This window comes from Acomys russatus, chromosome 26, assembly GCF_903995435.1.
Source record: "Acomys russatus chromosome 26, mAcoRus1.1, whole genome shotgun sequence".
Lineage (NCBI taxonomy): Eukaryota > Metazoa > Chordata > Mammalia > Rodentia > Muridae > Acomys > Acomys russatus.
The window spans coordinates 8,932,474-8,957,971 of record NC_067162.1 but is presented as its reverse complement, the minus strand read 5'-3'; the positions used below and the strand labels follow the sequence as shown (position 1 = coordinate 8,957,971).

At 43.7% G+C, this 25,498-nt stretch overlaps 1 protein-coding gene across 1 annotated transcript in view; it reads left to right on the top strand.

Moving 5' to 3' along the window:
- Window positions 1-6,646: 6,646 nt before the first annotated feature.
- The window catches only part of Il15 (interleukin 15), a 71,436-nt gene continuing 52,584 nt past the window's right edge, over window positions 6,647-25,498 (top strand). Inside the window, exon 1 of the mRNA XM_051168576.1 lies at window positions 6,647-7,323. The gene's annotated coding sequence lies outside the window, so the exon portion shown is untranslated. The remainder of the gene's footprint in view (window positions 7,324-25,498) is intronic.

Genomic DNA, 25,498 nt, shown 5'->3' with positions numbered 1-25,498 from the left:
CCCTCCTACTGGCTAAACTCCTTGAGAGATCCTACCCTAGAAGCCCTGGATAATCCTCTCCAGGCTATTTTAGTAGCAGTGGGCTGAAGCTATCAAGCTAGAAGCAGAGAGTACAGGTCAGGGATTTGAAGCCAGACTGCCTAAGTTCAAGACCTTCTGTAAAAACAAAAAACAAAACAAACAAACAAACAAACAAACAAACAGAAAACCAAAAAAACTAACCCTACCCCACAAACAACAATGACACACAGGAAGAGAGAAACAATAGAATAATCCCCCACAGGCCTGGTTTATCATTTAATGAAGGGGGTGATGCTATCTTACACACCACAGAGAGCAGCTGCCTGCTGTGAGCGCAAGTGTATTCACATCTGTGCTTATGTGTGTGACTGCACAGAATTTCACAGGTGTATGTACCCCACGAGGGAGTGAAATCGAGCTAAAAATAATTGAAAATAACATGGGACCAGAGACGCCCCGTAAGATCTACAGAAGCAGTAGCTAGCACAGCTCAGGTCTCCCAGCCCCCAAGATGCTTGAAAACTTAACCAGTCTTGACAAGCAAGGAAGGAAGGGATGGAGGGAGGGAGAGACGGGTGGATTGGTGGAGAGCATAAAAGGGGAGGGAGGATCATTGCATCTTTTAGGTCTGCACATTTTCAGCATACTTTTTTCAATCATTCATTCATTCATTTTTATATCCCAACACCAGCTTCCCCTCCCTCCACTCCTCCCAGTCCCTCCCTCTTACCTCCTCCCCGCCCCCTCCCTTTCTCCTCAGAGAAGGGAGGCCTCTCCTGGGTATCAAAGCATCATGGCATATCAAGTTGCAGTAAGGACTGGGTGCAACCTCTCCTATTGGGGCTAGACAAGGTAGCCTACAAGGGGAAAGGAATCCAAAGGCCGGCAGCAGAGTTAGAGACAGCCCCTGCTCTTTCTGTTAGGGGTCTCACATGAAGACCAAGCTGCACCTCTGTTACATGTGTGCAGAGGGCATAGGTCCAGTCCATGCATGTTCTCTGGTTGGTGATGGTTCAGTCTCAGTGAGCTACTATGGGCCCAGGTTAGTTGATTCTGTAGGTTTTCTTGTGGTGTCCTTGATCTCTCCGCCTCCTTCAATTTTTTCCTCCCCACTTCTTAGACAAGATTCTCTGAGGGCTGCCTAACGTTTGGCTGTGGGTCTCTGCATCTGTTTCCATTAGATGCTGGATGAAGCCTCTCAGGTGACAATTATGCTGGACTCCTGCCTGCAAGCACAGCTGAGTGTCATTAATAGTGTCAGGGGTTGGCTCTCTTCAGCATGCCTTCAGGGAAACTTGAGATGGGACAAGCCACTTTCCAAAGACCAGAGACCAATAGATCCCTGCTCTGTAATGTACCCTTAAGGGGACTATAAATGAGGTCACTGCTATGGACTGCATTCATTAAATCATATATGATCCTTTCATAATTTCTAGCTCAAGATTTAAAATTTCCTTTTGTTTGTCTTTTTCTTAAAATGTCTCTCATTGTGCTAGATTCATGTATCTCCAGTCTTCTGGATAGACATCTTTCATGATGTGTACTGATGCTGAAAATCAAGATCAGGTAAGCCTTCTCTCTTCTGCTCTACAGGAGATTTCAGTCCTCTGCATGTAACTGTTCCACAGACGTCAAAAACTTCCATAAGGCTTCTGCCTTTCCTAAGCTTACCTCAAAGAGTATTCACGCTTTTAACATAATGTTCTTGGCCCAAATCCCTGGTAAGCTATATGCCTACTGCCTTTTCCTACAATGTGTATGACTAACACTGTGTATTTTACTGCCGATTTCAAACAATGATGAGCTAACATGTCTAAAATTTATCTCCCTTTATGAACTTAAAAGGGTTCTTGTAAACTACAGGAAATCTACCACTTAGGTCAAATGGAATCCAGACAAGAACTGCCAATCCAGAGTCTAAGTTTCCTACCTTTCACCTATTTCAGTGGGTGGGATTTCTCCCCATTCAGTGGTTCTGGGATCCCTTCCCTAACTACCTTACTGCCACCTTTCTGCACCTAACACTAGCTGAAGTCCCCCTTTCTAGTTGGTGTAAATGCTTCCCTTTGTCCGAGAGACAGTCAACACCTCTTTGGTTCACTGGGAACAGAGGTACCCAACCCCAGCCTGCATCACCGTAGCTGTTCCTTCTCACTGACCTACAACTAGGACTTTTCCCACTGGATGAGAGCACCAACACAGCTCTCTGCTGAGCTACGCCCTTTTGGTTGCTCACCAGAACTGACAAGTCACCGAGACAGTCTGTACCTGTCTTTTGAGTCACAATCCATTTCTGAGGATGACCTCATGGATTACTGACTTCACCTCCCCATGAGAAACAGTCTATTCGCCACCTTTCCAGGCTCCTCTGGGGTGTCTTCTGGAGAATTTCAAATACCCATGCCCATTTTACGGGATGCTAAGCATACACACCTCCGCAACCAAACATGGACAGATTCAAAACTAAACCTTATTAATTACTGCCAGCAATAGAGTAAAATGGGAGGAAGTTCCCATGATCAAACTTTTTCTTTGCACTCCAAAATGTTTCAAGCATTGTCTCTTTTTTTCTTTTCAAGCTTTTTCTCTTTGCAATCCCAAGAGTTTCTCCCTAACCTACTAACTTTGTCTTCTGCCCACATATATGCTCCAGTATCCTGCCAGACTTCCTACATCAAAGCAGCTACCCCCAAGTACTCCAATCCAGCCTCAAGGATCATGTCAGGTGGACCTGCATGGCCCCTCCTAGCCACAGATGCTCTCAGACCCTGGGCAGTGAATTCAACCGGCCTACTCTTCTGGTACCACTGTCAGCAGGAAACAGTCAAAGACTGATTACTTCACCTGTTATCCATTTACAAAAGGCTGAAGTGGTGTGCTCCAGACCTGGGACAAACAGCTCTAGGTTCCCCCAGCACTGGTTGGTCCCTACCTGCTGCAGAGCATGGCTGACATAGCCTGCTTCTACCCTGAGCTTTCAGGGCAGAGCTTTTCCGTCCCCTTCATCATATAATCTGGACGTTTCATTGCTCTTGCTTCTCTCTCTCTCTCTCTCTCTCTCTCTCTCTCTCTCTCCCTCCCCTCCTCTCTCTCTCTCCTCTCTCTCATCTCTCCTCTCCTCTCGCTCTCTCTCTCTCTCTCTCTCTCTCTCCTCCCTTACCTACATTTATATACTTTAACTTACCTTATATGAAAACAATCTAACATCCTCATTTTTTTTAATTATAGGAAAAGGTAGGAATGTTAGGATCCTGCTCCAGTCTGCCTATCTGTGAGGTCATAGCCTACCTGCCACTGGGTGTGGTTCTGCTCAGTATGTAAAAGATCAGGCCCCCCTCACCCCTTCCTTTCCCTCCCTCTCCCACCTCACCCCTCCCTTTCTCTCCTTTTCCTATCTCACCCCTCCCTTGTCCTCCCTCTCCCACCTCACCCCTCCCTTTCCCTCCCTCTTCTACCTCACCCCTCCCTTTCCCTCCCTCTCCCACCTCACCCCTCCCTTTCCCTCCCTCTCCCACCTCACCCCTCCCTTTCCCTCCCTCTCCTACCTCACCCCTCCCTTTCCCACCTCACCCCTCCCTTTCCCTCCCTCTCCCACCTCACCCCTCCCTTTCTCTCCCTCTCCCTCTTACTTTTTACCTCTTCTTTCCCACCTCCTCTCTTTTCTTCTCTTTCTTTTTTCTCTGCCCCTCTGTTTCTCTCTGGGGTACCCCTCCCCACTTTTCCTTCTCTCCTTATGCTTATTTAATAAATTCCTCCATATAATATCTGTTGCCTGGCATCTTATTTTTTTAAATCATTAAAATATGAGTTAATGTTTAAGTTCTTTGGTTCAAACATCTATTGAAACAATATTAAGTCCTTTCATTTTTCTTTTTCTTTTCTTTCTTTTTCTTTTCTTCTTCTTTTTTTATTTTTTATTTTTTTGAGGCAGAGTCTCAAAAAACTAAAACAAGCCAGTTTTGTCTTGAACTCCTGGCTTTAGAATCCTAACTACCAGCAGGTGGCTATGAGCTACCACACCCATCTAGTAATTTATTTTAAAGACAGCAAAGTTAATCTTTGGAAAACAATCAGATATTTTATTTAACTTATTAAACTCTGATTTCCTTGTTCATTCTTTGGAAATTGCTGTCATGGCCGCTCCAGGGAGCTGTAGTTAGCTGGTTTTCAGTCCTTCTAGCATTGTAATTGCCAAAGCTCTCTTAAGGCAATTTCAAGATTGTTTCATCAATCTTGGTCTTTTCTTTTAATTTATGTGGTGGAATTTACTTGTTCATTGATGTGAATAATTTTCAATATCTTGCCAAACAGCCTGTGGCAAGTGAAAGTACAAGTTGCATATATTAAAATTTTCTGTTTGAGTGGAATGCAACACAAACAAATTATGCTGCAAAGTGAATGTCACTCGATTGCAGGGACTCGTAAGTAATTCAGAAATTCCCTTTATATCTGTAATTAAGAAAACAAATTTGCCCTAGATGTTTGAGCGGCAACAGTGGAATGCAATGGGTCCTGCGGCTACAATGCTTCATTTGATTTTAATGTTATTGGTGTTATTTTTATGGAAAATCTGCACAAATGCTTCGTACATCATTCAGCATCTTACTCTGCAACCTACTGTATATATCTGAAGTGGAATCCGTAATTATTGGGCAATTTCGTTGTTTTTTAATGTGCTCAGATTACTCTTTGAAGTTCGGCTCATGAGAAAAGCACTCACCGGTTTCCACAAGGTATTATGAAGATTCTCTAGGAGCTCAGAACATTTATCGCAGGGTGCTGGCTGCCATGGTTTAAAAGTGTCGTCTCAGGTAGGGACGTCTGACAAGTCCTGGGGATAGCCAGCATGGTAATTTAGACCCTACGGCTGGTGAACTTCTGCTATAAGCAACTGCCTCAGTAGATCACATGGACAGAAGGGCACAACTTGGAATGCATTGTCTCTTCTGGCAGCAGCAACAGCTGGCCCTGGGAGGAGGTACTGGGTGTAATCCATGACGTATCTTTTGTTGGCCACGTGAGTCCTCTACCAGCTGCCCGGCACACAGAAGAAAGACATAAGGAGATCAGGGGCGGTGTGAGAGAAAATCACCTCTCAAGAATACCCAGAGCTTTGCAGAAGTCTAAGTTGAGACTTGAGGTACAGACCTGCTTGTTCACCTCTGGAACTCGTGTGCTGGGGGTGCTCACTGCTTTTACATCACTGTGACGGACGTCGGTCTAGCTTTAGCTTCTTACAGCGCATGCTCAGTGGGCAAAGCTGAGCCTCCACTGAAGATGGAAACGCGATTGGATTTGAAACTCACTGGCGTTATTCAAGAAAACTCATATTCTTACGTACAAAAAGAATGATTCTACCATTCTGACTTTAAAAGAAAAACGTGTGTGTGTGTGTGTGTGTGTGTGTGTGTGTGTGTGTGTGTGTGTGTGTGTGTGTGTGTAATGCAGGTCCCTCAGGAGGCCAGGGCTGTTGGATCATCTGGAGCAGGGGCTGCAGTCTGGCTCTGAAAATGGTACTCCTGTCCTCTGCAAGAGCACAGGGACTGCTCTTTAACGCCGAACTCTGAGCTGCACTCTGAACTGCTGAGCCATGTCTTCATTTAGAGTCTTACCTTTCTTTAAATATATTTTATAATGGAAGTAAAAATTTTAAATGGTTATAAAAATACACATGCTTTCGCTTCTGTTGACTATACATTTGGAGTGATTGTTACCGAAATGTCTATTAGCTACTGTTTCAAATTCTAAAACTTGAAGTGGCACAAGATAAGTTCGTGAAAGCAAACTTCTCACAAAAATAATTTTATGTGGAATGTCATGCACATGTTTATATTTAACAATTCGAACGTTCCAGTTTTACTACTTTTCATGTGTTACAAAAAGAACACAGTTGCGTCTTAAACTAGACTCAAAGGGTCTCCTCGTTTCTCCTCGTTTCCTTAAAAGCTTTGGGAAACACAAGCCACCGGTGTGTTTCAGTGATTCACTTGGCGTGCGCTGTTCCAAGAGGTGTTCTCAAGGCTGGGATCTAGGGTTCTCTAGCATGGACTTGTAGTTGAATCCTCGTTGGTACAGTCGATCCTAACGTCCAACTTAAAGATATTCCCTTAACCATACCTTGTTTCCCATCAAAAGGCATGTGCATGTTTTACATTCAATTACAAATTAGGCATTTAGTGGAAGTTCACCGTCCCCTGAAGGTCCCTAGGCATCTTCTAGTAAGAGTCCAGAAACTTCCCTTTTCCACACTAGTAAACGGGTCAAGGGTTGCTCTGGAGGACCGCCCATTTCAGACCCATCATCCTTTTCAGTTTCTTCCTGGTGCAACCTACTTCCAGGTCTCTCGGCTTTTCGGAGGAAGCCTCCCTGCCTCCCTGCAAGGCCAATTGCTGTAGATGCAAGGCACCTGTGAACTCACGCCAGCTCCTTGAGACTTCACAGACTGCAAAGACATTCCAGGACACACAGAGACTGTGGCCAACTGCCCACGGGGCGGAGACTGCTTGCTCCCAGTTGTCCTTCAGGTTCTGTGCCCCGGGGGCCTGGCAGTGGCGGGATCCTTTGGGCACCTGGTGTGTGCTGGCCCTTCCGGGAGCCCGTGTCCCTCCCGCAGCCTCCCCCCCCCCCCTCGCGGGGGGGGGGTGTTGTTGATCTCCGCCTCAGCTTGGGCTCTTTCTCTTTCACTTTTCTTTTAGCTGGGGTTGGGGCTCCCTGGCTGGAAAGCGCACCGGGGAGACCAGGGAAAACCCCCGGCTGATTTCGCCCCTAGTGCCTCGATTGCTCACGTTGGCTGCCGCTCTGCATCCTGCAGCCAGAACTCTATGGAGGTACAGAATGGGAGGTGGTAGTGCTGGTGGTGGTGGATCAACAATGGAATTTTTCCCGAAAGCCTACGCCCCGGGCCCCTCCCAGCTCTGGCTCTGCTCAGGCACCCTTTTCCCCACCAGCTGCGGGCCTGGCCGCCCCGCCCTCTTGACCGAGACTTCAATTCTCAGTGGCGCTATGTGCAGAGAGTTTTCTTCCCTTCTGTCCAGACATTCTTCTCCGGGGTTCTCCTCTACATCCTCCCCTTGCAGAGTAGGGCAGCTTGCGGGTCCTCCGGCAAGTCTCTCCAGCCCGCTGCGCCCAGCGGCTTGCGGTGCACATCGCTCTGCGCTTGCAGGGACCTTGACAGGGCAGGACTGGGGGGAAGCAACGCGTGTCTGGCTGCCCCCGCCCAGTTGCAGAGTTGGACGACGACGAGATCCTGCTGCTTGGAAGGCTGAATTCCACATCTAACCAAGCTCAGAGAGGTCAGGAAAGGTACCAGCGCTGCTTCTCTCCTTACCCCATGCCTCTTCCAAACTTCTGCTGGCCCTAGCGAAAGGATGCGTGCTCAGGACTCTCTCTCTCTCTCTCTCTCTCTCTCTCTCTCTCTCTCTCTCTCTCTCTCTCTCTCTCTCTCTCTCTCTCTCTCTCTCTCTCTCTCTCTCTCTCTCTCTCTCTCTCTCTCTCTCTCTCTCCCTCCCCCCTCCTTATAGTCTATATTAGCGACAAGTTAGCTGAAGTCATATAAGGCTTATCAGCGCAGTCGTGTGTCTGAAATGCCAGGTTGAAGGGACTCACCTCAGGGAAAGGGACCTGAAAAAAAAACCAAGTGGGCTTTGGATGAAAACCAAGCTAACTTTTTCAAATGGGTTTGAGACTGCAGAGCTGCCAAGAATACAAACCATAGAAGGGTTTTTATAACCCCCTGCATTTAGGGTTGTGATAGCTCCCAGGGATATGTAAACCAAACACTGTAAGCAATACAGGTTCCAGACTCTTGGAAGAGTCATCCGGGCAGAAGCCGAAATGGAAATGAAGTGTTTGGCAGCAAGTACTTTCCAGTGGTGAATTTTAAGTTGATTCCAGATACTCGCATTGGTGGCAGGTCTCTGCCTTATTTCTGGAGCCAGGGAGGCTCCACTGACCTGGCCGGGTTCTCCAGTTTGAGTTGGTAAATAAACAGATCACTGAGATTACTGCATCTTTCTGTGTAGAGCCTGCAAGTTAGATCCTTATCAACATTGGATAGTCACCAAAAATTTAAAGGATTCCTTGAAGAAAGCTTAGTGGACCGTCAGTAGAATGAAAGGATCACAGACAAAGCGGTGGTTACTTCAGACTTTTAGAGTGAAAAAAATCAAATCAAATCAAATCGGGAGTTTTGCTTAAAACACGGAAGCACCAGAAGTGCTTCTGGCTGGTTGTAAGTGTGTCTGCGCATCCGGATCTTTAGCTTTTTCTCTTTCCTGGAGTCTGAGAGTGTGCAGTCCGACTGATGGCTCCTCCTGTCTTTGTGACACAATAGGGAGTCAGGTTTTCCCTAGCTCCCATGCTTGCCAGCTTCCCATAGTTGGGACATTTACTGCTGGCTGCTGATTGGCAGACAGGGGAAGCTCCACGGTGTGAATAGGAAGCTAGTTCTGGTTGGAATTTTCCTGCTGGTGGGTTAAAGGAAAACTACTATAGTGCTTTCTTGTTTAAGTCTTGTTTCAATGGCCCCGGGGCGATGGTGGCGCACCCCTTTAATCCCAGCACTCGGGAGGCAGAGGCAGGCAGATCACTGTGAGTTCGAGGCCAGCCTGATCTTCAAAGCAAGTCTAGGACAGCCAAGGCTACACAGGGAAACCCTGTCTCAAAACAAAAACAAAAACAAAAACAAAAACAAAAAAACCAACCAACCAACCAACCAACCAACCAAATCTTGTTTCGAGGATAGGAAATGGCAGTAGCTATATTGCATGATATGACATCTGCTGATGACAGTTTTTTTATGAACTATTTTTGAAGATGAAAAAAAAAATAGTTTAAGATTATTGAAACAGACTTTGGAAGCTGAAGGCTTTTGACCTTGGGAAGCACTCTAGCTAAGGTGTGCTGCCTCCCTGCAGTTTCAGGAAAGCTGAAAAAGGAACTCAGGGTTTTCCCAAGGGAGATTGCTGTGACACCAAGCAGCCCTGCCAAGTGACTATTTGACTCAAGGTGTTTGAAACTTTTTACAATGTGGTTTCTCCCAGATTTTTCTGCTTTTGTTTTGGGCCTAACAGTTCTTCTGTATACTGGTTGGTGATAGCATAGGAAATACTGTCTTCATTCCATGGCCAGAACTTTGGGTAGTTACAGGAATAACAGACATCAACTTAAATCCTAAGCCCCCGATATTGTTCCGAGTATACAGGATTTTAGAACGTGTCATAGTAGAGATATGTAGTACCCAGTAAATGTAAATATTTACATATTATTATAAATGTATACTTTATATATTTATGTATTATTTATTATAAATAATATTATATTATTTACTGATGTAAACATGGTACATCTGTGGGTAAAGTAACTCACTGCCTTCTGAAAGGAAACAGGACATGGGAGGGCTGACCTCTTCCAACCCAGACAGACCTAAGATTGCAATGCTGATAAAATGAATTATTTCCCATTGAACTATTTCTCCACAGTTTAGCAGTAACAATTATTATTTTGGGACCAATCTCACTTTGGACCAACAGTGCTAGAGTTTTGTTTTCAAGTTATTTCTGAAGCTGACATTATTAACTATATATTTAAAAATTATAATGACATAATATCTGTATGTGTTTGACCCTTTAGAGAAATTCATGCTCTCTGAATGAAAATATCTGCCTAATATATATATATATGTATGTGTGTGTGTGTGTGAGAGTGTGTGTGTGTGTATAAATTAAAAAAAAAAAATGACTCATAATGGACAAATCTGGGTTGACTTCTGTACCTGAATCTCGCAACTTGCTGTTCCACCCATCCAAGTAGGAAGCTAGGAGTCAACGTGAGATGGTTGAAGAATCTCTTGTCACATCCTGACTGAGGAGGTGACAGTCATGCTTTGAGATGGCTTCTTCAGAAAGCCTAATGTTATAGGGCTGGCAAGGAGCCAAATTCCATCTCTCTGCAGGAGGTAACTGCAAGTCAACATTGAATGAGGCTGTGCATTCCTCTGCGCCGGTGGGAAGATTAATTCTATCAGGGTGTTGAGTGGAAATGAGTGGTTTTAGGGATACATGGCATGCACTTAGTTAATAATAGTTACTAATCATTGTTTTGTTATGTTTCGGTCAACTAATTCAAAATTACACATGCATATGTACATATATTTATATATCCTGTAGATTTGCAGATATATACGTGTGGGTGTTAGTAGCTGTCTGCAGACAGAAGGGCTCTTTTAAATTGTTTTCAGACTTTGGTGAATGGAAGAGCAAGGTTAGCCTAGAAATCCTGACTGAGATCTGAAGTACAAGTGATGTAACCTAGCATGTAACCTAACATGAGCCTGAAGGTTGCTGACGAGAAGGCTCTGCTGCCTCAGGCTCCACACTGGCACGTCACAGGCACAGCCCCATGGAATTCTGATGCCATTCCATGTTTATTCCTACCGTACCAAAAGGAAAAGAGTAAAAGGTGGCACCGTCATGGCCTCCCACGTGGAACAGCATCCAGCTAGCGAGACATTGTCCATGTGGAGTAGGGCACACGGCTGAGGTTGAGCTCTTTTTGTGGGAGTCATGCTGTTTATATGCAGTAAAGTGAGAGCCAAAACACACACACACACACACACACACACACACACACACACACACACACACGAGATCTGAGCCAGGAAGCAGACATTGGCCATCGTTTGAGTAATTATTTTGCTTTATTTTAAACAATGTTATCTCTTTCCAAAGTGTTATTCTGGGCCAGGGAAGTGGCATGTCAAGTAATGGAGCTGGCCATGTCAGACTGGTGACCAGAGATCAAACCCTGGAGCCCACGCGAAGGTGGAAAGAGAGCCCACCCCATGGAGCTGTCCTCTGCCCTCCCTCACACAGGTGCCATGGCACATGAGCTCCCCACCCCCATCACGTAGACACACACCATGATAATAAAAGTTAAGTTAAAAAGTAAGGTAGTCAGTGGTGGGTCAGAACGAGGAAAGTGGGGTTCTTTAAGCCATTTCAGGTCTCAGTGTTTGTACACATTCTCTCTCGGGAGGCAGAGTGTTTGGGTGCATGTGTCTTCAAGTGTTTTTTGTTTTTTTTTTTTTAATCACACTACAGGGTAGAGGTTATAGAGAGACAGTGTGATGGTGATTTCTGTACCTGAGTGTAAACATGTGTGTTTTCTCCCAGTGTCTATCTCTTTTGTGTCCTAAGAGGTCACAGACCACATTAGGAGGAGGATAGAAATTATTTTGCCTAATGAAGAAATAGAAACTGAAAACGATCAAGGGTGGAGCTGGGGGAAGAGATGACCGCAGGGTTGGTGGGGGAAGGGAGCTGACCTCATTGTTGTGACACGGAGAGGGGCCCCGGGAAGGTTATCGGTGCCTAATAACATTGAGTCATATTTCTCGATGCACAGTTGGCTCTTGTGCTTTCCCCTTAAAATGTACAAGACAAAGCAGCCTTTGAGAACTCGTGACCAAGCTCTGAGGTGATCAAGGGACTGTCCCATCGCTGAAAACCTTCATAGTTAAAAGTATGTCTTTCCAGTTTTGTTCTGTGCTTATGTTGGGAAAGGGTTATAGGTAGTGGTGTGTGTGTGTGTGTGTGTGTGTATGTGTGTGTATATGTGTGTGTATGTGTGTGTATGTGTGTTGGTGTCATTCCTCAGGCATCGATCATTTATTTTTCTCTTAGGACAGTGTTGCTCATTAGCATGCAACTCATCAGTAGGGCTGGGCTGGCCAGCCAGTAAGCTGTGGAGATCTGCCTGCATCTGCCTCCCCAGCATTAACCTGTAATCTCAGGTCCACATGCCTCACTCTTTTGGGATGTGTGCTCTGGTGATTTAGGCTCGGGTCCTCAAGACTCTAAATCAAATACTCAACAACTGAGCTTTGCTTCCTCCAGCCCCACGGTCTCCAACTCTCCTTCTTACCTCGCTACAACAAAAGGCATTTTATTAGACGATTCTTGTTTGTGCTATTTTGAATACACAACTCAAATAACCTGTAAATTTTTAATAAGTAAGAACTATCCATAAAGCTAAGGCCATACTGGAAGTATGTATCAGAGAAGTGGACAAGACATTGATGCCAACGCTTTGAGTAAAGGCTTCTTTTATATGAACATTTTCCCTGCAGGTAGCACCCTGGAGGAGCACAGTATGTGGTGAGACTCTGGGTTGGGGGAGTTTGTGTCTTTCTTCCCAAAATTGGAGAAGGGTAATCATGAAAAAGGAAGAGGGAAAGGAGAGTTCAGGTCATCTGTCAAAGCTCCTCTACACACAGTGAGTGTGGACTTGTAGGCCCTTTAGGACCCATAACACCTTTGGCTAGTGACAGGGTATTCAGGGAGGTCCCTGATCTGGTTCTGCCTTATCTTTATGCTTCCCCTGGGCTTCTGGGTAACCATTGTTATCTGAGCAGAGAAGAGGCTTTAAAGAACCTAGTGTGGCTGCTGTGAAGGGTCCCCCTGGTTATCAGTGGAACTGAGTGTCTGAATGGTTTAAATGAGCCATGCTTTCCTCATGACTTCTAGACCCAGTTCCTGCCACAGTGCCTCTGCTCCAATTTCTCCTTTTATGAAAACTATAGACCAATTTTTTTGTTATATCCACCATATAGAAAACTTTCAAACTTACCTGAGATTTGCTATTCTTAGACTCTTTTGAACAAACCAGAATTTCATGCTGTTGTGTGAGAAGGCTTGTGTTGGGGAGATGCAACATCGTGCGTGCATGTGTGCGCACGCACGCACACACACACACACACACACACACACACACACACACACACACACACCCCTACTAAGCCCATATATGAAGCCCACAACCTCCAAACTAGGGATACCACCAAAGTCCAACTTTTAAAAATTGGATTACTTACAGAAATATGAGTGAGAGCTACTTATAGGAGCAAAAATGACTCAAAGGCAGCTGCATCACCAGAGCACTCTTCAGCATGGGTGACAGCTCACAAAACCGGGAAACGTAGAGCACACTGCATAGCCTGCACTGCTGGAGAGGTTAAAGAGTGCCCTTTCCAGGTGATTCAGGTAGCCTGAGCCTCTTCCAGACAGCGTGTCTGGTTTCTGTTCTTCTAGGTAGCTGGTCTGATCTCGGAATCCTCTGTTTTTACAGCTTGGCTTTTCTGAGAGTGACTCTCAGCAGCCTTGATTGTTTACTCTGGGGGAGGGGCGGCAGGGGGCTAGTAAATCTGGTGAGCTTCAGGGACTTCCTAGAGCTCTTTTTAGTTGTTTTCTTCTTCTTCTCTTCTCCTTCTTCTTCTTCTTCTTCTTCTTCTTCTTCTTCTTCTTCTTCTTCTTCTTCTTCTTCTTCTTCCTCCTCTTCTTCTCCTCCTCCTCCACCTTCTCCTCTTCCTCCTCCTTCTTTTTTTTTTTTTGATTTTTGAGACAGGGTTTCTCTGTGTAGCCTTGGCCTTCCTGGACTTGCTTTATAGACCAGGCTGACCTCGAACTCAGAGCGATCCACCTGCCTCTGCCTCCCGAGTGCTGGGATTAAAGGTGTGTGTGCCAGCATGCCGGGCTCTGAGTTGTTTACTTTCTTTTAAGGAGCTTCTCTGGAAGTTAGCAGGATTGGATCTGGGAGGAAACTGCCGCACAGCGCATGCCCACTTCCCCTCTGAACTTCTTTTGTGAGAGATTCAAAACATCTAGTCGTGATTAACACCACAGGCTGGGTCTTGCTTCTCCTCCCATCTGTCCTTCCTTACTCAGTCCCCACCTTTACCTCTCTATTACCTCACCAGCAACTATCTCATTCTTTTACTAGTTGTTTATTTCTCTAAACCTGAGATTCCTCTCCTGGTGATCTCATCCTGATAGATTTTAATGTTTCATAAATGTATATCTCTAGTCATGGCCTCCTGCATGAACTCCAGACTCATAGTCTAAAGTTCGTCTATCATCCCTGATTGTATGTTTAGAATACTGAGGTCTCAACGTTACCCCATAATCCACCTGCCCCAGAATCCTTCCTATGCTATTTGGTGACAATTCTATTTTTTAAGTTGTGTAAATAACCAGTGAGTAAGTCGACGTAAGTTATTGTTAATTTGTTTTTCTCGCTGACTTAGCCATGCCTTGGAATGGTATTCAGTATCTAAACTATAGCAGTGATGGACTTTGCCACTCTTTGCCACTTCTTGCCCCGTAGCTTATCATATCACTGTCTGTAGTTCAGACGTGACGTTCTTAAGTTAGATCTTTAAATTATGGGCACAATTTTTCTGGTCCCTTTTGTTTCCTGAGTGCTGAGATCTCTGGCCTGAAAAGACAGCCAGCTTCTCCTGCCCCCAGTGTACACTGGTATGACATCTATACAATAATTCCAATAGACAGTGCCATTTAAAAGTGAGAAAAAGAAAGGCTGTGATAGCCACTAGTCCTTAGCAGTTCCACACCCAGTCTGGCTGGTGTCATTAGTTCTCTCTGCCCTCAAAGCAGAAAGTGTGCTGGGAAAAAAAAAAAAAAAAAAACTCAAATTTGTTCCACGAGTGTCAGAACACAGTCCAAAAATGAGGTCCTGTGAGGGGAGTTCTGAGCGCGTGTGAGAAAACTCCTAGAAAACAAGACACGGAGCTTAGGACCTCAGTTTCTTCCAAACACAGAATTATTCTCAAAATGTGTTTCGTTCTCCTCCCATGTGCAACAGAAAGGGGCTTTACTTCAGCTGGTGTTATTCATGTGCCTCTGTGGAAAAACATGGTTTGTTTTGTTGTTTTTTTCCCCCCACATGTGACTTGTCCCTGTGATTGTGCACTTTACTCACGTGACTCTTCTTAACCCTCAGACTGTAAGTTGTCTGATGCTCTGAGTCAAGGTGTCTACTGGCTGTGTCTTTAATCCACCTCATTGTTAGGCCCTGCTGTCCCAGGCTCACACGGCCAACTAGAGTTGTGAACACTGGAGAATAGTTTTTTGTTTGTTTGTTTGTTTTTGGCTTTTTGTCTTGACCTTTTGGATATTTGGCTCCTGCTTGGAACTTTCCTATTCTTGCCATGAGAAATAACACATTTTCAACTAAGGTGTCTACTTGCTCCTTTTAGAGTTAGGGATTGTTTGAACACTCTTTTATATAGGTGTTATTTTGGATTTTGGTTTTTTTTTTTTTAAGTTTAAATGCCTTTAAAACTTTAGGACTTCCTTGAGTTTTATTGAGATTCATTCCATGAAGAAGAAGAAGGAGAAGAAGAAGAAGAAGAAGAAGAAGAAGAAGAAGAAGAAGAAGAAGAAGAAAAAAAAAAAAAAAAACTATTTCTACAGCTCCCAAGACTGGCTTCTCTTTACATTGTGAATGCAAATACTTTCGAAGAAGTTGTGAGGTGTTTGAGCCTTCAGACTAGCTGGCCAGATCTGCAAGGCTTGCCCTTAAAACTTCCTTAGGTTTTAATGATAGATTCTGATGCACAGGTCATTTGATCTTTAACCTGACAGTATGTTGTTCTAATGAACCCTGGATTTATCTTTGCTCCAAGACCATGTGTTCCCTTTGAAAATATGTTGATGCCTAGACAAGCAAGGTGGAAAATCAGTTTTATTTCTAACTGGACAGTATTTTGTTTTCTGAGATAAAGTGTCCTGTAACCCATAGTGTCTTGGAACTGGCTGTGTAGCTAGTCTGGTCTTGATTTGTGCTTCATGGGTTCTGCTTTTCCAGTGCTGTATGGCCCGTCACAGCCAGCTTGACATTCCTTTATTTCTCTGGTACTATAGTTAATCTTAGCAGCTAAATGCATCCAATTGTCACCTTCAGAAGTCCACTTTGTTCCTATAACAATATTGCAGGCCACCGTGCTCAGTGCCGTGTAGCATGAGCTGACCTCTCTTTAGATGCCAATAACATGACACCACCTGGCTTTACTGATATCATCTTTGCCTTTTTTCAGCTGTCCACTGCCTGATTCTGTATCCTTTTCAATCTAGTTAGTTTTTAGGTAATGAACTACCCTAAACTTAGTGTCAGAAAAATTAAAAAAAAAAATTTTTTTTCTTAATTTAGGTTAAGGATTTGAATCAGGGACAAGGGTGATGCTTTTTCTCTTCTCTCTCAATGCCAGCATCCTCTCAGGAGGAGTGTAAGTCCATTAAGGCTCAAGGCATTGATGGACCCAGGAGCATCTGTAAGGCACTTCATATCTGTTTCCTGTCCTGTTGCCGGGGTAACTGAGTTGTCATTCACAGGCTTTCCTCTTGGCTAGGGGTACCTTCCTTATAGCATGAGGATTTAAGGATTTCAGGGTTATCAGACTCTTTTGTTTGGTTTTAATTGAAAAATCAATCATACAGCATATTTTTATCCTGGTTCCCCCTCCCCTGACTCCTCTCAGAGTCATCCCACCTCCCTTCACAACCAACTCCACACCCTTTCTTTCCTCACAAAGCAAACAGACAGGCAAGCAAACAAACAGAACCAGTACAAACCCATTTTTTAAAAAAAATAAAAACACAAGACACAAGACCCATAAAAACACAATATCAGAAACCATAGTTTACAAACAAAAGACCACTAAGACAAAAATAGCACAACAGGAAACAAAAAGGTCTGCAAATATGCCACTAGTTCATTTTGTGTTGGCTGTCTACTGGTCGGCATGTGGCCCACTGTTTAGCATGGTAAGTATACCTATTGAGGAAACGACTTTTTCTTCAGTGGGAAGCAATTGCAGATTGCTTCTGTGTTAGGGGCCACACTTTATGTAACACTCAACTCCTGTATGACAGGAAGTAGAAGCTGCCAGCCTAAACGAGGCAAAACTTAATTCTGACTGCCACACTTGTAATCATTCCTCTGGGAAAAAAGAACTCATCAGGCCATCCTCTGCTCAAGATTAGAGGACACAGACATCACTTCTTGATGAGCAGACTGGATATCCACAGGCTGGAAGCTGTTACTTTATGGTAGCTATTTCCGGAAATTAGATTCCACAGAGGATGGCATTGTAAAGAAACGACGTGGGTCACACTACTATTCTCTTCAGAGCCTTCCTCTGCTTTGTCCTCTAACTCTGTGTTAAAAAAAAAAAGTTTAATTGCAGTGGCTGGTGACTGGCGTCCTTAGTTTGTCTCATCTATTCCCCCCCTTTTTTCTTAGTTCACTGATTCATTAACATGGACAGTTTTTCTACTTATCAAAAACAATTTTATGTTGTTTCCCAAAGAACCTTTAAACTTGCTGTTACTTTTTGCCTAGACGTCTCTTATCTAAGTTCTGTCCACTCTCCTTTCCCTCCCTTAGGCTTCAGTCAAGCGCTTCATTCACACTGGAGCATGCCCACCAGTAGTCCCCACTTCACACCTTCTCGTTCACACTGGAGCATGCCCACCAGTAGTCCCCACTTCACACCTTCTCGTTCACACTGGAGTATGCCCACCAGTAGTCCCCACTTCACACCTTCTCGTTCACACTGGAGCATACCCACCAGTAGTCCCTACTTCACACCTTCTCGTTCACACTGGAGCATGCCCACCAGTAGTCCCCACTTCACACCTTCTCATTCACACTGGAGCATGCCCACCAGTAGTCCCCACTTTATACCTTCTCATTCACACTGGAGCATGCCCAGCAGTAGTCCCCACTTCACACCTCATTCACACTGGAGCATGCCCACCAGTAGTCCCCACTTCACACCTTCTCGTTCACACTGGAGCATGCCCACCAGTAGTCCCCACTTCACACCTTCTCGTTCACACTGGAGCATGCCCACCAGTAGTCCCCACTTCACACCTTCTCGTTCACACTGGAGCATGCCCACCAATAGTCCCCACTTCACACCTTCTCTAATGCAACCCAGCTTGGAGTACTTCATCTGAAAGTCAGAGAGTCAAATGTGACTGCAAACACGGGACTAGTTTCCACGATTTTAAAAGTTAAATAATATCTGATGGTGCAGGTGGCAACAATAAAGTTTCTCCAGATACCAGTTCAAAAGTGAACTAAATGCAATTATAAAGAGAGCTTTTTAAAAATCTATTCAATTCATGTTTTAATAACTGATAAAGTAAGAGAAAATTTCAGTTTTTGTAGCTTTTTTTTATGATCATAAAAAGGGACTCTGGGCTTGTGTATGTATTTTTTAATGACTTGTTAACAATTCTCTTCTTGTGCTACGACATAAACTACAGTGGAACATGCATGTTTATTATTTTCTTCATTGACACAGCCCTGTCATTTGCTCTTCTTGGCATATGGTAGTTTCTATTATAAACTCAATGAATGAACAAATGAATGATAGATATATTGCTACTAAGAAATACAACACTCTTTTAAAAAATAGGAAAGGCTGGGCGTGGTTGCCCATACCTGGTAACTCTAGACTTCAATACACAGAGGCAGGAAGATGCGGTTGAAGGCCAGTCTGGGCTACGTTGTAAATTCTTGTTTTAAAAGAAGCAACCAACCAACCAACCAAACCAACCAACAACCAAATAACCAAGAAAACAACTACTGGAAAAAAAAAAAAGAAGCTATTTTCAGAGAGAATCTAATTATTAACATATTTTATTTATCCATTGGACTGTTCACTTCAGTCACAAGTTCAGAAATGTTGAGTGCCTAGAATATATAAGCTGTATTCTAAACGCTTGACAACTTTTGAGTCAGTGGGAGGCATGAGAGAAGAGTTGGGGGGGGGGTGGAGGAAAATTAAGAAAGGGATAGAAAAATTAAAGGGGCTAGGGACAGATACTGGCTATAAATAAAACAAGAAAAGGATAAACTAAGTCTGGAATCTAAAGACTGTGATAAAAGTGGGTCATATAATTGAGAATATTAGTCATTTGGAGCACTGACCTGGAGATCTGATGACCTAGAACATAGAAATTAGCAAGTAAAAAAATGTCAGTTGCAGCCTGTTCTCCAGGAGGCAGAGAGATGTATAGATGCAGGTCACATACATAATAGATTGTCCCAGAGCTAATGACCCTGGGAGAAGCATGCTCAGTGAAGTGTTAGGAAAGCCTTGGTCTTTTCTGAGGCCTTCAAGAGAGAGGGCTAAGGTTCATATATTCTTGCTTGCCTGTCAAACTTCCTCTGCCTGCTGTCTTCTAAAACACTTTTCTGTCTACCCTATACCCATTTTTACATGTCTATCTTTAAAGACTCACTTCCTATATGAGTTTTTCCATCAAAAGTCAAGCTTCAAGCCAATTTCCTGTCTTGATCCTGGAAATTTGTCTATATTCTATCTTTGTGAACTTACCAAGAAATTCTAGCACTTGATAATGCTGAGTTCAAGGTCAGCCTGAGCCACCTTGATAAGGCCATGTCTCTCAAGACAGCCAGTCAACTAACTAAACAGACAGACAGACAGACAGACAGACAGACACAACCAAAGAACCAATCAACCAGACTGACACAGGCATCGCAAACAAAAATAACTGGGAAAAGAAAGAAGAGCTATTTTTAGGAGAACAGATTTATTAATACATATTATTTACTTGTTGAATTGTTTGCTTTAGAACTATGTGTATAGGAAAAAGCTTCAGCAGTGCTCAGTTTAGTGGAAACAAATTCATGAAGCTTCTCAGGCATATAGGATAGTCAGAGCTGCGACCATGGAGTTGGAAGAGCCGGCACTGGGGAAGCAGTGGCCCTTATTCCTGCCACCTTGCCAGCAAGAGACTGGAGCTTTGCAAATGGCATTTGTATTGCCTCTGAGCCAGCCCTTGTTGCGGAGTGTTAAGGAAACTGTCTGCGAGAACATGTTTGGCTAGATCTGATTCAGTGCAAATTAGCCCGTGGTCAGGTCATACGGCTTTTGACAATTCCTCCCAGTTACTCCTCATTTTTAGGGTCAAGGCAGGAACTGAAGTTCCCTAAGACCCTGATTTGACCCAGGATGCAGACAGAATACTTGGATTCGTTATTTAAAATACAATTATTTTAGAATTCGGGAAACGTAATAGAACCAACCCAGGGCTATGGAATATTTCGTGCCATTTTTTTTTTTTTTTTGAAATAATAGAGTGGGTAATTTTGCAATTCAAAGAAAATGCTTTCCTAAATGAAAGAAAATTGAAATATGGCACACCCTTAATCTCTAAATTCATTCAAACAGGAGTCCTTTTGTTTTCTTAATTCTAGTTGCCAAGTATTTTAGAAACAATTTAGCACAAGAGGATAAGTGAAGTTTACAAAAATAGATGTACTGTTGGCATGGAACTTATCTAGTGCCTCTTCTCCCAAGAGTACAAAAGATCAAGTGTGCCATCTTAATATCACAGTGTGAGTCCAACGATCAGGTTTACAAATCTGTATTTATACTTTTAGAGGCTACTCTTGTAAAGCCATGTCCTAGCGCTTGCTTGTGAAGAAATTTGAGACGCGATTTTTGCTGAAGGCTTGTTTGACTTGGCCTGAATGCACTTATGTTATTAACCTTGGCCTTCCTTAACCCCAGCCCGTTATTGACCAAATAGTCCTCCCAAGCCAAGGGCTTTTGTTCCGAAAGACTAACAGCAGGGCGCCGTAGTGCCTGCTTACTGCCACTCTCTGCTCTGCCCGGGCATGTGAGAGATGGACAGACGTGACCATGAAACTCTCCAGAGATATGGTACCCAATGCAGCAGTTAATAGCTGTGTATCTAAAGTTGAGTGCTCTGTGTGTGAATGGCTGACAGGCATCCAGTCATGCTCCCCTTGTTGGACATGTACTGTTTGTTCCAACAGCTCCTTCTCCCGATGTGTGTCTGGGGTTTGTTGCTGACATTTACCTGATCCAGTGGTCTTTAGGCTTCCTAGGGGAAAAGTTCCGTTAACCTCCAAGACTGGGTGATATAACTTTCATCCTTAACTCCATTTGGTAAACGTTTCTATACATCTCTTCCTCCTCCATAAGGCTAAAGACTGTAACTTAATCAACTCTCCCAACTCCTGAGGCTAATTTTGTATTCATGCACTGAAGTGCCATGACTCAGATGACCCGCTCTGCACTTTCAGTTAGAAAGTGGTAGAAGTGGGGTTTGAACTGGGGTCTCCATTTAGATTCTGCATTCTTCATATGAAGAGTATTATTTGCTAGTCTGCATTCTTCGTATGAAGATTATTATTATCATCACTGGGAACAGCCAGTAACAAATATGTAAGGATGTAAATCAGAAAATACAAAATTCTATAATTTATATTAAAGCTGTGTAAAACAACAAATTACTAAAACATATTAGAGAGTTCAGCAAGTTTGCTAGTAGGATGTAAAAATATGACATTTTTCAATAGTAAGTTTCCTATTAGCTAGCATAATACATTAGTAAACAATCCATACTACCTCCCACAGCAGGGACACAACAGTTCTCTGCAACAAGTCATGGTTTACTTGCTGGTTGAATAGATGACTCAGAACAAGACAACCTATAAGTACATTCTTAGTAGTGAAAAAAGAGCTAATATCAAGATCCAAAGGGAGCAAGAATGAATTCAATACTTCAAACCTGGAGAACTGTATGCATAGAGAAACGTTAGTGTTGAATTTAATACAGAAATGTGAAACAATATTCCTGGCACATGATGAGGAATAGAACGTTGACTTTACCTTAAAGAGAGTGCTGAGGACAATAACAGCACACTTACACTTACACGGTGGGCCAAGTCGCACAAAACTGAGAGCACAGTGGCTTTAGCAAACGTGTCAAGGGGGAAGGGTAATCACAGAGCTATAGTGAGAATAAGGAGAATTACTCTGGAGTAGTGTCTGGTACAAATAATACATCGGATTCACGGCAGTGTAGTAGCATTTTGATTGATAGAAGTGATGATGTAGGAAAGTTAATTCTAAGTTGTAAAACAAAAAATTCAAAATCTACTACTAACTACCCTTTCATATATAACCGATGCACATGGAGTTGCAAAGTTAGCCCATAATAATCCTATTTAGTTAGGACAAGTTGCATCCGTCATGGAATTAGTTATGAAAGGTAATATGGGCAACTGGCGTCGCACTCACATACTCTTGGTAGCCAAGTAAACTCCTAGTGGATAGCTAGTGTGTGTGTGTGTGTGTGTGTGTGTGTGTGTGTGTGTGTGTGTGTGTGTGTGTGTGTGTGTATGTGCGTGCAGGGGCAGTTCCAAGACTCATTGTTGAGCCCAAACTTTATCTCACCGTGTAAATCTAGAGAGTGAACTTAATTTCTGTGTATTTTTCTCTTCTGAAAAATTAAGATGATTATACCAAATTCTGGGGCTGTTGAATCTGATATTCTGAAGAAAGAAAAAGAAATCGATGTGATAGTCAACTGTGTCCTTATATGTGGTATTTTGACACTGAATTAGAATCACCTCCAGTAGAACTTCCTTATTTCAAAGATAAGTTGTCTAAGGTCATGAAACTATCTGAAGACAGAACCAAGGTATGCATTCATGTTTCTTGCCTTCCCATCTACCTCATGGTTCTGCTAAAGTTGGTGTAGATCCAGATTTTATCAATAATTCTTCAGCTTCAGTGTGATACGAACTACTGTTGCTTTAGTAATCTCATGGGAACATGGTTAGCATGCATGTAGAACATAATAGAAGAAAATGAATCCTCCACCATTGCTCAGACAACAGTCCAAAGACAGAGAGGATCCACCTCTGTGGAAACAAAGTCTTGTCCGCAAGTGTTAGGGCCACCCTGAATGGCGCTCACTTACAAAACTATGGCCTGTGGCTGCATGGGGGCGACATACGTTTTGTTTCTACGTGGGATATTTATCTATAAGACCGCAGTATACTTTTTATTGTTGGTGTTAATATGACAAAACAGTGGAGGAGGAACGAAGGAAGAGTTTCCTTTGAGTAACATTTCGGGTTAAAGGCCATGGTTGGATGGCCGCAGCATTTCTCAGCCTGTGGTGAGGCAGTACACAACAGAGGCGAGTGGGAGAGCAGAGCTGAACACCATGGCTGCTGGGGGGGGGGGGGGGGGGGGGGGGGGGGCAGGAGGCACCAAATGATCTTTGAAAGGCATTCCCTCAATCGCTCACCTCCCCCAACTAGGACCCAGTTTCCAGAACTCCATCCCCTCCGCACAACATATTCAAATATTGATACCAATAGAATAATCCATTTCTGAAGCCAGGGCCTCCAAGATCCAAGTACTTCCTGTACCTCTGCCTCCAAACAACACTTGCACAAGGGACGCCCCCTACCCCCCTGGATCATATGATCCTTTTAAGACGCTTTTAAGTCTTAAGTTATAGCAGAACCTTTTCCATTGTCTTTGGACCCAACCTGTGTCTGTTAAAGAATCTGCTTTTTCAGTAGTTTAGCTGTGCAGCTCTGCACCCTTCCACACGTAGCGACGGTCCTGATGCAAGAAGCAAGTCATCCACGTCTGTCTGCTAGATCCTCCAGTTGCTCTCTCAACAAAACAAGTCAAACCTCAGAATGTAGCAGACTTGATTCCACAAGGAATGAGGCCGTGTTGGCTGATGTCCAGGAAACCCGTTTTCTTTACACAGAATCTGAAACATGGAAGTGAGAGAAGTGATAGAGAACTGACAGGAAACAGAGAAGATTTTTTTTTTTTTTTAATTAACAGGATATATATGGGCACCATTATTACTATTTGGCCTGCTGATAACTACTTGAACAAGAGTGGCTAATGAGGCCAATGGAATGAAGATATAATTATAAATTAAGTCCCCCTTTATGGAGGCCAGTGCACTGCTGACTTTCCCCCCACATAGTTACATACAACCCATATAGACAGCAAAATAATGACATATGACAGTATGGACACCATCTGCTGCCCAGGCCAGGGAGAGGAAAAACAGTAGGAAAATTTATCACACAGGAGCTCAGCAGTTTGTTATGCCAACTGGCAAATACATTTGGTTAATAGAAGCAGCCTGGCTCTTATCAGTTTAGTGAGCTGCTGGCCCTGCTGCGAGAAGCTTTGTTCCTTCGTCAGGAAGGGTCCAGGAAGCAGTGCTGTAGACGTACGGTGCCTGGGACCTCTCCAGGAAACGGTGGCTACTCTGTCGATTCAGATATACAGTGCAAACCAACCTCTGCGTTGCACGAAAGGCCAAGTATTCCAAGTGAGCGGTGTCTGAGGCCTCATCAGGAAAAAATAATTAGAGCGCAGAATGGTGGCTGGTGCTGGTGAGGCTGAGGACAGAATAGGCACCGAGGGATTCAGTGGTCAAAAGTACATCAGTGTTTAAGAAAGGAACAACGTTGTCCTAGATTGCTTTGTTTGGCCATGTGATTTCTGAGAACTGCGGTAATCATGCTGACACGCTTCGGCAAGGAGGCAATTAGGAGCATTTGGATCTGGTTATTTGCCAGAAGGAGCTGCTCTGCTGTGTCATTAAGCTGTCGCTTCTCTTGACGAGATGCTATCAGCAGGTGATAGCAAGTCCGCGTCATTACTGTTGTCATGCAATGTTTTCCTGAGACAAACAGATGAGGCGTGTCTTCTATGGCACTGCTCCGTGATCATGCTGAGATGGGTTATCAGTGGGACGGCTATAAGTCACAGCGTACACTTTCATAGTTAAACAATTATCTCTAGAGGCAGTACTGGAAAATTGTTTAGTGACGATTTGCTGATTTTTTTTTTTTTTTTATAATGAAGAGTACATTTCGTATGGATCTTCTAATGTGAGTGCCACCAGGAATCAAAAGCAGAGACTAAAATTTAAATGCACACCTGGGAGCCCTTTGTGTTTATTATGTTTGTTTGAGCATAATAAACACAAAGGGCAGAGCCCTAAAGTCCAAGAATCAGCTTCCCACATCTGTCGCTACAGTTTGAAGCAGTGTACATGTACAATCATTTTATCATAGGAAGGCAGTATGTGGAAGGAATGGAGGAGCTCAGAAGTGACCGCTATTACGGTCAACCCTTCCTAGATTATTTTAGTGCTATAATCTACAGATAAACAAAGCACGGCTTGGCCTGTGGGACGGAAGGACGATACGTATTCTTGAGGAGCACACACTACTGAGTTTCTCTCCACCCATCTCTTACCACCACCTTGACGTGCGTGGTCCCTCTAACAGTCTTCTGTAGTTTCCTCCTTCCACTACTACAGCACTTACGTTATTTGAAACCTATCTCAAACTCTCCACCTTTGAACACCTCACCCTTGAGTTCCTCTGGGCCTTTCTTTGCCCATCCCCTTGTGATCTACGGTAGCCCTTTTGAGAATTTGAAAGTCCTGTCTAGGGGAGTGTGACCTCAATTAGACCATTGTCATCCCAGGGACAAACCTCCTTGTTACCTATTCTTAGATCTGATAAAAACAGTTTACATAAGAGTCAACCAGTCACCATTAACATTAAAAAAAAAATCAAATATAAAAAACTGTAATAGTTTTGAGCCTTTTCTGTGTGCCAAGCCTGTTTTTTTGTTTTTGTTTTTTTGTTTTTTGTTTGTTTGTTTTGTTTGAGCTGCTGAATTGCACAATCTTCCTGTGAGGTGAGTATTACCAGTTTCCCAGTTCTACTGGTGAAAATACCTTGAACTGTCTCACCCTGTGGTCTTGCTAGC